General features: G+C 46.5%; 1 long non-coding RNA gene across 4 annotated transcripts in view; it reads right to left on the bottom strand.

Annotated features, from left to right (window-relative positions):
* Positions 1–12,504, bottom strand: part of LOC113459080 (uncharacterized) — a 187,872-nt gene that overhangs the window by 146,378 nt on the left and 28,990 nt on the right. For all 4 annotated transcript variants that reach the window (XR_012582249.1, XR_012582248.1, XR_012582250.1 and 1 more), the window contains exon 2: positions 11,335–11,724. This is a non-coding gene — a long non-coding RNA (uncharacterized LOC113459080). The remainder of the gene's footprint in view (positions 1–11,334; positions 11,725–12,504) is intronic.

Below are 12,504 nucleotides of genomic sequence, written 5' to 3'. Positions count from 1 at the left end.
GGTTCTCCTGCACTCTAGCACAGCTTTTGATGTGCTTCAGGCTGAGTCCTGGTGTCTCAGAGCTGACTCAGGCTTGGCCCACTGTGCTTTGGTACCTGCCACGAAAGGAGCTGATCCCCCACTGCTGGCAGATGCTGAGCTTTTCTGATGTTCCATATTTTTAAGTGCTTTTGGGACTTCTGCTCTAAAAAGCTTCCCTTTAATTTCCATTTAATTTCCTTTAAATTGTCACTGGAGCTCATGATATCTCTGACGTGTGTCAAATGCATCCTTTTCTCTGCTGTCTCTTTCTCCCCCACTATGCAGTACATATAAAGATTTAAAAAAAGATTTTCAGCTCAGCACTTTGCTACCTCCTCCACACTTTCTTGAGCATTCAGCCTCTTTTTTTTTAATTTAAAAACCCTAACATAGTGCACCCAATTGAACACATAATTGTTTCAAGTAGAGTTTCCCCAGAGAATTATATAATCTCAACCTGTCTCCTCTAGGCAGCGTATAATCATGCAATCTACTGGCTCTTTGTTTCTCTTCTTTTTTCTTCCTTTTTTTTTTTTTTTTTATTTTTACCTCCCCAATATGTGTAATAAGCTTTCCACCTTGTCTAGACATTTCTGACATACGCTGCACTTACCTCATCTTCAGCTGCTGCAGCCAGGAGATGCAGCAGTTCTCCTCCTTCCAAAGCTACATCCTGGATCTCAACACCCCCCACCTGAAAATCCTCATTCCAGCTGCTCCTCTGCCAGTGCTATTTCTACCCTTGTAGAAAGCTGTGTACTTCCAGTTGTGTATTTCTTCTTGGAGGGATTTTTTTTTAATGCTGGAACTGTTATCCAATTAGGGTGAAGATTCTCTTTTAACAGGAAAATATTTGCAGTGACTGAAACTGGCCTGAAAATGTTTGATGACTAAAAATGTTTGATGCAGAATATTCTTACCAAAAGTCTGAAACACTGCTGCAGCTCTCAGTGGGAATTCTGGGGGAACCTCTTGTCAGCTGCAGTTCCTGTGGTGCTGCATTGCTTCACACCTTCAAACTACCATCAAGAGTTCCTGGGCAGCAGGCTAGCACTGGAAAATCAAGAGTTCGTGGGCAGCATGCTAGCACTGGAAAAGTTCCATTTTCCATAGGCAAAAGGCCCTGTCTTCCCAGCCCAGTTTGAATAAGTCCAGACCTTCAGCTCATGCTAAAACAGAAATTAAGGGTTTTTTGAGTTTGGCAGGAAAACCTTTCCCAGTGCACAGCTTCCACAGGGGCAGAGAGAGCAGAAAGCAAAATTATTTGCAATTGTGTATTTGAAATGTGTAAACAAAATTACCTCAGAGTGAGTTCACATCCCTTCAGATCTTGCTTTTGCCAACAATCTAGCAAATATGTTCCTTGGCAGGAATGTTTGCTGAGACAATGGATCTCATGTTTCAGCCCTTTGTTCAAGGTAACATTGAAATACGTAGAGGTGAGTATTTACCTCTCCAACCTGATCATCAGAACTACCCTCATCCACTTGGAGATTAGGAACATACCACATACCTGATGTGTCCAAACATCGAAACTCTGAATCCAAGCAACAGGTTTGAAGATTGTGTTTGCACACCCTGAAAAGTCCCAAGTGCCTGCACCACCAGCCCCCTTAGAGAGCAACTGCAGAGCCCTGGGGCACTCCAGGGCCATGAAGAAAGGAGGAAACAGCTTGAAACTGATAGGGTTCTATCCAGGTTCCCTCACAGGTAACATGTCCCATGTTTACACAGACACTTGTCATACTTTTGAACTTCCTCAGGCCAGCTGACCTAAGAGTTCCTACATTTCCCTCACAATCTGCTTCTTCCTGGCTTTCCAAACTCTTGTTCCACCAGAAGCAAATTATTGCCTGTGGCACCGAGACACATTTAAAGCATCACATCCAGATCCTTCCCAACTTTCTCACGTGACCCCAGTGTGCCTGATGTTGGTGTTACACTCTTCAAGCATCTCTTTACTGAGAGGGTGTTCAAACACTGAAACAGGACTCCCAGTGGACAGTTAATTCCACAAGGCTGTCAGTGTGTAAGAGGCGTTTGGACAAAGCATGTAACAACACACTTTAACTTTTGGTCAGCCCTGAGCCAGTCAGGCTGTTGGAATGACACAATCATTGTAGGTCCCTTTCAAATGAAATAACAGTCTAGTCTACTCTACCATGTGTTTCCTAGTTTAGCCAGGCACTGACACTCGCAACCCATTTCCAAATTTGCATGGCAGCCTTTGCAATACTAGTAACAACCCCAAATATTCCAAAATGCACAAGAAATCTAAAAGCAATGGTTAGTTTCTTTTTGAAACATATGTTTTTGTTTCTCTATTTTCCTTTGAATTTTGGAACCTTCAAGGACTGCATTTACCAGGTTGTTTCAGGAACTGCCATGTGCTGCTGAAAAGAGACATTTCCTTGATCCAGGACCTTGGTTTTCAATGAAACTCAGTGTAATGCGGCAACTGACTGCTGTGACCCTGATACATACCTCATTTGCAGCACTTGTACAGAAATGAATCATTCCTAGATAATGATTTGTGTGATTCTGAAGTAGCTGTGAGAGAACAGCAGGCTGCACTTCTGTGTCTGTCACACCACTTCCAGGTGAGACCAGCAATGTGCTCTGCTCCCCAAAGTGCAGGGCTGAGTACACCAGACAGCCCCAGGAGTCAGGAGAGCTACTGCCCTCTTGACTTGCCCATAAATTCATTCACCAGTTCCCAGGAAATCACTGGAAATTATTCATTTTATCCCTCACTGAATAGGCTATGAGGGTTGTTCCTTGAGGGGAGCAGCAGCTCTCTGTGACCTGTGGCTGGGGCTCATAACAAACACCATCCCATAATTCCTTGTTAGCTGTGCTGTTCTCATGGCAGGACCACAACACTGACAGCAGCCAAGCAAACTTCTGCAATTCCATACACATGTGGTAAAGGGAAACCAACTAAAGCCCTTCTCCCCATTTAGATGCCATAGGGAGGTCACAGAGCAGCAAAACAACATGAACTCTTGGTGCTGGTCTTTCTTTTGGTGAACATCAGCTGGAATCATGTTTAAGGCTGGAGGGTCTCCACTTGCTCCTCACTTTAGTAAAATATCTGTGAGGAACTTTCACTGGCTCCCTCGCTCTCATCCCAGGTGGGAAGCCACAGGGCTGTATCCAGGTTAGTAGGAAAGCTGGGCTTGCACCTCAGTTATTCCCTGCTGGTACAGCTGCATCTTTCCATAGAGCTAAGCAGGGGCTGTTCCATGAACACCATTTGCTGCTACCAGCCCACCTGCAATGGCCAGGGCCTGGCCACCATGTCTGGCAGCAGTGCCCTGGGCCACTACTATGCCCTAGAAAATGGTTTTGTCTCCTAACATTGTTGTGTGTGAATCTTCCTTCCCCCTGGCAGCTCCAACCCACCAGAACATTAATGAGAAACTAACAAAGAGAGCCAGGCTAATGAGAACAGTAATGAAGATTAATCTGTCCCCAGAGCAGAGGCTGACAGAGACCTAGTGCACCACAACGGCATTTAGAGGGTCAAAAGTGGGTCAATGAAAGCTAATTAATAGCAATTCTCTCTCTTATTCTTAATTACAGAGTGGTGTGTAGGGATTTCAGATAAGCTGCTTGTCCCATTCTGGACACTGAATTCCCAAACTGGGAGCCACAAGCCATGCAGGGATTTGATGGCACACCTGGGCATAGATCTCTCAACTGGGAAACAAGCAGAGCCAGGAGACTGGGCAGGCTGGGCTTCATCCCCTGGCAGCAACCAGAACTTTTTGTTTTGGAAGATGCACTGGATGACCTTGTGTAATACAGCACAGGACCTCAGTAGTGTCCTGCCTTCTTACTAGGGCAGCAAGTGATGTCTGAGCAGGAATTTTGGGTCAGGCTGTGCTTTCTCCTCATCAATAAGCTCCTGGTACCTCCAGCATCCTGTGGAGCCAGTAATCCTTCAGTACAATTCCCTGATGCACAGCCTATCACCAAGGAGAGTTAGATTTGTGGCTTCCAGGCATGGCTGTAACAAGTCTGTCAGAGGGTCTCATCAAAGGCTGTCACCTACAGACACATCAACATTGGACTGAAACACAGGAAGCAGCACAGGAAGACCCTGCAGCTCTAGGGAGCCTTGCCATTTGAGAATTTGACTGCATTCCCAAGCCTGTTCTCACTTCTTCTGTGACCTTACCTCACTTCAACCCCCTCACCTCAACTCCTGGCCCAGCAGAACTGTATGAAGACCCTTTGGTGGCAGACAGTATAGCATCCCAGGTAATGCTCCTGCCTCTGGTGCTTGTGTGTCTGTGCTGCCTCATGCAACAGCCTTTGCCAGGCCTTCAAGACATGATCATCACACCCACATGAGGGAGATGCTTCCATTCCCCCTTTGCCTGCCCTGGGCAAACCCACACTGAAGGGGAAAACAGTCACCAATTCCCCAGGGCCGCTCTGTGCTGAGAGGCTGAACTGGAGAGGAAAGCACCAAGGTTGGCTGCTCGAGATGAGCATAAAGCAGCACTTAGGATTCCTGTCCTGGCTGGCTGGAGCCCAAGTGGAAGCAAATCCTCTGCAGGCAGGGCTGTCCTGCCAGCTCCACTGTCTCACAGAGGGAAAACACGCTGGGGCCAAAGAAAAATCAATGACTTTGCATATGTCTTTGCAAGGCTGCATTCACAGAGGTGACTGGCACTGAAATTGCCCTACTTACCACAAAAGGCAGTGACAGTGCTGCCACCACAGCAGGGGACAGACAGAGCCCAAGCCTTGTTTCAGCCCTTGAGTTGTAATTGGAGCAGGCTGTGCTGCCAGCAACAGGATCCTTTACAGGATCAGAGCTGCATCTCCCACAATGTTTTCAAAGATAAGACAGCTGCATTTAACTCTTGTCCTGCTGACATCCACAGCACCACTCCCTGCACACTGCCCAAGGCAGCCCAGAAGTGAAGGGGGGAGGAGATCAACAGACTGCAGAGATTCCCAGTGGTTCTGCAGCCAGGGACACTGCAGCACCTCTGCTGGAACATCAGAGTGGGTGAACATTTCACCTTTGAGGAATACGCAGTTTTACTGCTGGATAAACAGGAGTCACTTCTCAAATCAGCACAGCAAACAGAAACCATCCTGAGCCTGTCTGCCCTCTCACATGGGGAGCATCTCATGTCCTTCTGCTCCAGCATGAGCAGAGACTGAAGTGGGCATAATCAGGGGCTGGTCCAGGCTGTAGGTCTGTGTCTAGAGGCAATCTGTGCCTCTTGCTAGGAACATGCTGGCCAGGCACTCAGGGCAAATGCTGCTCTCATTTAAATATTTAATTTAAGTTACTTAGGTGTTCTGATGAGTATTTAAAGGAAGTATATACCCACCTCCCACTGATAGCAGGAGGACTTGGGCACCTAATTCTGATGGGCTCCTTTGAAAATTCTGGCTTTCAGTGCTCAAAGGTCTGCTCTGAATAGCCAGATCATTGCCCATATCGTATGTGTGCTCTTAAATGATTGGCAGTGGAGCTACCTTACACTGATTCACCTTCTGACTCACAGTCATTTATTTGCACTATTTCCAGCACCAGGAATTGAAACAATGATACATGTTTTCCATACCTTCACAAGAGAATTCAAAAACACCACGAACGCACAACTTCGTGTCCAGCCATGCCAGGCTCCCCTAACTCCTCAGCCAAATGAAACCAAACACATCTGTTCTGAGCTGTAGGCATGCTGAACCAAGTCTAAGGAAATATTATTCCAGAGAAAACCTTTTCCCCCATTTTAAGGCAAATTCCAGCAGTGTGAAGGCTGCCAGGCTCAAAAGACAAAACATGTCCTCTTTACTGTGAGCTAGTCCCTCCTGGCTGGTCTTGGCTTGTGCCTCCACACTGCGAAGGAGGGAATGCCGAGAGGGCTGAGAAAGCCCTCCTGGCTCTATGGTGCTTTTCTAGCTTTGGGATGCCAGCAGCTGGTGCCAGCTATGACACAGCTGTGCCCCAGCACAGAACCCAGCAGCTCCCAGCAAAGTCCACATGAGGCTCTGAGCCCCTGAGTCCTTCCAGTGCTGCCCAAACTTCGCCCTGGCGACCAAATCCCCCAGAGCCCAGGTGGGGCCACTTTCCTCTAACACTTGGGTGTTTCTGCAGGGATGTCGGGCCAAATAAGAACCAGCAGAGGATTGGTTTCACCTTCTTAATCCAACTGTTAACTTAGGTGTGTTTCTAGACTCTGTTAGGCAGTGGAGGGACCCCAAAGCCACTGAAATTGCAGGATAGTGGCACATAGCAGCCAAGGTACTGGGACAGTAGAAAATTCAGCTACATTTGAACTAAACCATTTATCTCAGGATCCATCACACCATGTCTGACCACTTCCTGAGATGAACCAATGGAGATAAAACTGCTAATTTGAGTCTCAAACCAGATCAATGCCCTTGGATTAGTTGAGTGCAGAGTTAGGGAAACTTCTCCCAGAGCCTGACTCTGATTCACTCTTCAAACTCTGAATCACTTGGTTTTAGCTCAGCCACCAACTGCAGCTAAGAGCAAAATGACCATGTGTAGTTCCCCCAGGGAAATACTCTCCAGCTGCCTTCCCACAAGAGAGGAACTGAGATTGCTCCTGCTGTGCTGGCTCTGTGGGAAGCAGTGGGTGGCAGAGGCAAAGAACAGCCAGCCCCAGGACAGGATGGCTTTTTGAGTTTTAATTTGGTTTTTTTTTTTACAGGCTGAAGGGAGACCTTCATACTCAGTGAAATTCAAGGGATGTGAGCTCTGGATTGGGCCTCTGGGGCATGGTAACCCTTACAGCAGCCAATTTAACTGGGAAAGGAAGGAAGGGTTGGTGCTAAGCAGATCACTTTTCCTTGAGCAATGGCAGTGAAAAGCTGGGCAGGGATAGATCCCATATGAGTCCAGTCCAGGACCATGAAGAGGTTCAGCTCAAGACAAGCTCTGTCAGAGCTGTTCCACAACTACTCTGTCTCCAGCTCCCAGTGTCCCAGATTTTCTGCAGCCCTTACAATCAATTGGATGGTCACAGCTGGGAGCTGAAAAGAAGCTTCTTAAATTCTCCAAGCTCCAGCTTTGAGGGCACTGAAAACAAGCCATGCCTGGGTGGAACAATTCACTGAAGCCATAAATGTCTTTTCAGCAGCACATGCAGGCAGTGTGGTCTGCTTGTTGCTGTTGTGTTGTAGGACATCTTACACTTCCTGGCTAGGGCTCTGTTCTAACATCACAGAATCATTTTGGAGATTTTCACTAGCTGAGCTCTGCTACAGGAGTGCAATGTGGCCTCCAACCTGACATGAAGATTGGGTCAGCCCTGTTTATTGAGGGTTTGTCTGGACCACTCCCACTAAGGATCTCGTGGATCTCACCTATGGAGCTGAAACAAATCTGCTTTGTCTTTAAAAAAGGGGCAGGGCTAAACAAACTACTTTTGTGATCCACTTGCACGCCAGACACTCAGCTCCTCTAAAACTGAGGATCATTAGAAACACTCTGCAAATAGCCTTTGTCACATTAAAAACTGAGCACTTGTAAGATAATAATTGAATTGAATGAATAACAACTAGTGAAACTTGAGGATAAGTATTAAAACTGACTAAAAGCTATCCAAGCTGAAGAGAATTAAAAAAACATGAAACTCAGCTACAAGCCTAATGATAATGCTTCACAACTGTTCCTAAATCATCTTTAAAATATATATTTTTAAAAGGGCATTTTTAAAATTACAGATTATTTTTTAAATAAAAAATGTTAGGAAAAAGGAAAATAAATAGGCCCTTGTAAGGATTCACTTAAACTCTACATGGAAAATAACTCTGGACTCCCACTTCCCTCCAGTATGGTCTGTAAGAAATCCCCAATCACTTTTTTGCCCATTTAAGCAGGTTCTCTCTCCCTGTGCCTCCTGGACACTGTGTGCTCTTCCAGCATTAAGGACAGCCAAATGCAATTTAGCCAAATTCACACCTTTCACTCCATAATCTGTGATCTCTCTGTCAGCCTTCTGTGTGGGGATGGAGGGCCACAAAAGGTCAAATGCACCATTTGGTAACACACTCTCCCTTTTCTGGGCTTCCTTCAGCCTTTTGTTCTCCTCACAGTGGCAGCTCCCAGCCCTGAGACCCCATTTACACCGTGAGCACACGGCACCTCTCAGTCAGGACATGGCTGGAGCTCCTTATAGGCACAAAAGCCTCCATTTAGCACAAATCCAATTTTAAATGCAAAAGCAGTTTCTTAAAAACAACAGAAAAAAAGGCAGCAAGCCATCAAGGTAGCAGAGTGTGATGGATATTAGCCATGCACTTAAGTGTCCTGCTGAATCAGGGCCATGGCCTATCGATTACGACGCTACATTAATGACGTAATTTTCTCAGAAATGATGGTGGAGTCTGGATCTTGGCCAAGGTTAGCCAACACGTACAGCAAAAACAGTCTCAACAACAGCCTGGATCTACCCCCATGCCTCTGAACTGACAGCACACCTGTCCATGCCCTGTGGGTCCAGCGTGGTGGGTCCCTGGGGTTGGCAGCACCTTATCTTGCCAGGGCAGATCTGAGCTGGGAGATTTGTGCTGATTGCAGGTGGACTGTGCAGAGGTTTACAGCTGGGCCTGTTGTGGCTTAACCCAGCAGGCAGCTGAGCACCACACAGCTGCTCACTCAGTGCCCCCACAGGTGGATGTGGGAGAGAATTAGGGAAAAAAGCCATTCCCCTTGTTCTGTCACTACATGCTCCTGTAAAAATTGCCTCTCCATCTTTCTTATTATCAACATTATTCTCCTTCTAATTCCAAACCACAACACTGTACAAGCTACTAGGAAGAAAATGAGCTCTACCCCAGCTGAAACCTAGACACGAGTCAGTAAAAGTGACCTAATTAATAAAACTTAATTAACTAGCATTAATCAAATAAAATCCATTAGCAATCACTCTAAGAGCTGTACTGAAAGGTTAGAAAGTCCATGCAAGATTCAAACTCCAGCTCCAGCACCATCCCCACTGTCTATATTCAATACCAGCAATGCCTTAACATTCCAGGCCAGTTCCCCACATGGAGTGCATCTCCAGACTGCAGTGTGGTGCCTGCCAAGCACCAGGCATGGCTCTGCCCTCACTGTTCCAGACAGAGCTGTGCACAGAAGGAGCAGCCATCATGCAGAAGATGTTGTTTTAGTTCTGCAGTTCTCAGCTGCAAAGGGCTCATCCAAACCATAGGCACTGCCAGCTTGCTGTGTGGTCCCTATCTTTGCATCCTTTTGGCCAACACCAGGAATGTACAGAGCCAGGACATCTCATCTCATTCATCCTGAGCACCATCAACACTGCTAACAGGCTTTGTGGCCTCTTCACCTTCCTGCAGCAGTGCTGCTAGGGGCAAGCCTGGAGTTCCAGCAGCTCATCCTGAGCCAGTCCTGGGAAGCTGCACTGTGTGTGTTGGTGCAGCTGCCCTAAAGCACCTGAGTCATACACTGCTGCTCTCCTCAATGTACAGAAGATTTCCCCTCTCCTCCCTTTTGCATCTTCACCCTGAATTTTAAAGCCTCTCAGCTTTCTGTCACTCAAGCCTATTGCCAGGTGAGGTTTCATTTCCAACATGCAGGGACAGCAACCTCTCCCACTTTCCCCAGGAGCAGCAGGGATTTCGGCAGGAATTAACGCCGGGATCCAGGCAAGGGACAGCCAGAGCAGGGTGCCAGCCGTGCCCTTGCCAGCAGCTTCCCCATCCGCAGCTGTGCCCTGGGCTGGAGCCGGGTCACGCCCAGCTGCGCTCCCGAGTTAATGGTGCGAGAGAGCGGGCAGGTGTGACTCCGAAGGAAGGGAAGAATGTGCTTCCAGCTTTTCCATAACAGTTAATCATTAACACCTTTCATGGTCGCAGAAGGTGCTGGCCTCCTTACAGCTCCCCTTATCAGCCATAATTATTTCCTGATCTGCTCTCGCCTGACTACCTGGCAGACTTATGCACAACACCCCTGAATCACCTGACTGCATTTATTGCCCTATATCCCAAGCCAAATGGGTCTCTGCTGTGTCAGCTGCAATATTTACAGCATTACAGTTATTTCTCCCTGCCCATGCCCAAACAAAAGTTGTTCTGCCCCCCACCTCACCCTTTACACCATCCCTCTTCCTGTGACAAAACAGAGCAGTCATCTAAATACCTCAGCACTCCTTTCTCCTCTTCTTCCACAAAAGCAACAGCTCCTCTTGCATATAGCCCAGGGGCTACTGCTGCTATATCCCTAAGTCCACTTTAAGTTTTCAACCATTTTAATTCTATAGATATTGCCTCAGTATCTAAATTAATACATTTCTATTTACACTTCTGTCTTTTTTCTTTTATTTTTTATTTTCTGACAAAATAGCTCATGTCCACAGAGGAGAGAGATGTAAATCCAAGGGATAGATGTAAATGTGTCACACATATGGTGTATTATCTGCTTCGGGAGGAGAGTTCAGAGTCACTGGCTTAACTCTCTTCTTGAATAAAAATGGATAGGATACCCTGACCATCGAGGTTGGTCTGAACAAATGCAGCCCTATATGAGTGAAATGGTGGAAATTGCCAAGAGTTGGAGGATGGCTCATATTTAGGCAAATAAAAGAAACTTAAATAAAAGCAAACACTGGAAATGCAGCCCTTACTGCAGCTCTGATGAGCCAACCTATTCTCAGTGAAGAATCTGCTGTGTACTCTGTAGGTAGCACATGCCCATGTAACACAATTGCTGTCCAAGAGTCTTATATCAAAACACTTACAAAAGGGAACAAAGGTATCCAGGCACAAAGGGGAAGTGTGGAGCAATGGGAACATGATAATTCAATATTAAATTCACTTTTTAAGTGAGACAATAGCATCTATAAAAAAGGAATAATAATGCAATGAAGGGGGATTTCATATTCATTACCAAAGTTTAGGAAAAAAACTTTTTTAGGGAAATTCAAAACCCCAAAAGGAGCAGGGGATGTACACAGAACAAACCCAGGGCCAGATTACACTGGTGTTATTACCAGCACCAGTGCCTGACACATGGCTGACTCAACATCCAGGAGGTTACAAGCCATTCTGAAACACTTGCAATCTACAACTCAAATCAACACTTCCTCTTTCTTTCTAGCACAGCATTCACATAACCCAGCCAGGAACACAGGGAGATCTCAAACATGACCAAGAATTTGGAAATGTTTTAGTCTGCTTTTCTTGATTGCTGGAGCCTGGCCACTTTCAAGGCTGACCAAGCAGATGTGCCTCATGATCCAAGAGCATAAATAACACACTGGCAAAGTATAAAATCAGAAATTGTTCAGAACTTACCTGCATGTGCAGTTCTCCACACTGTGAGCACACGCTGCTTCCTTCTGCTCTCAGCCATCATTATTTTGCTTGGTCTTGCTGCTGGTAGTGCTTTAGAAATTCCAGCTTGGGGCTCAGGAATGGTCACAAACATGTGGGGATCTCAAAGGATCACTGAAAGGCTGAGGCAAAGGAAGGCAAAGCCTTCCTTTTTAAAAGCCACCATGAGAAGATGATCCTGAGATTCGCCTAAGTCATGACTTATGGGGGGGAACGTCTCACACCCCCTCTTAGCAAGGACTGACAAGGCATGAAGAAGAATGGATTGACCAGTGATTTTTGAAGCTCCTTTCTCCATGTGGGAGGATGCCTCAGCTCAGACAAGAGGTGGCACAGGGAGGAGACCAAGGTCTGTAGAGATAAAAAGGGCAGAAAGGTGATTAAAGTAAAAGTTTTGGGATTTCTCACAAACACCTCCCCCCAGAAAAAAACCCAAAACCACCAGACCAAAACCCAAATCTAAATCCACTGCAATCACAGGATGCCCCAAAAAACATCAGGATGCTGATGCCAACAGATGTGACCACAGGCCTGAGGTTATGCCAGAGGATGGATCATACTACAAACAGATTCTCTTTTACACTCCTCCTACACATGTTACTAGTTCCAGCCAGGGAGAAGATAAGAGCTAAGGTGAGCCTCTGGCCAGAGCCTGTGCAGATGCTCCAGTGATCATGGCCTCACTACTGGGTCACAAGCTACATTCCACCCCAAGCAACACTCAGACATGCAGCTCCTGAAAAATGCTCATTTGATTTCTTGCAACCTTTTATTTCAGGCCTTCTTCCTGTTGCTTCCTTTTGGCCTATTCTTTTTCAGCATTAAAAATACACCCAATTTTAACTTACTGTGAAATACACTGCAATAAGCAGCCCTGCAAGTTGATGGCAGCTGTCAGTCCACAAATAATCCCAAAGTCCCCCTTTACTGCTGCCTGTCCATGTGCCCTGACCCATAACTAAAGAGGTCTCTTCTAGAGCGAGCCCAGAGCTCATTCCCCACGGTGCACTCTCGGCCTCTCTGCCAAGACAGCCAACACCAGTAGCTATTAAGGAAGTCACTCACTGTGACATGATGGCCTGTCCATGGGGCACACAAGTCAAACCACTCCAGCAAGAGCCACTGGAGTGA

The sequence above is a fragment of the Zonotrichia albicollis genome, chromosome 12 (genome assembly GCF_047830755.1).
Source record: "Zonotrichia albicollis isolate bZonAlb1 chromosome 12, bZonAlb1.hap1, whole genome shotgun sequence".
Classification (NCBI taxonomy): Eukaryota; Metazoa; Chordata; class Aves; order Passeriformes; family Passerellidae; genus Zonotrichia; species Zonotrichia albicollis.
Note: the sequence above shows the minus strand (reverse complement) of the source record. Positions and strands in the feature narration are given on the sequence as shown.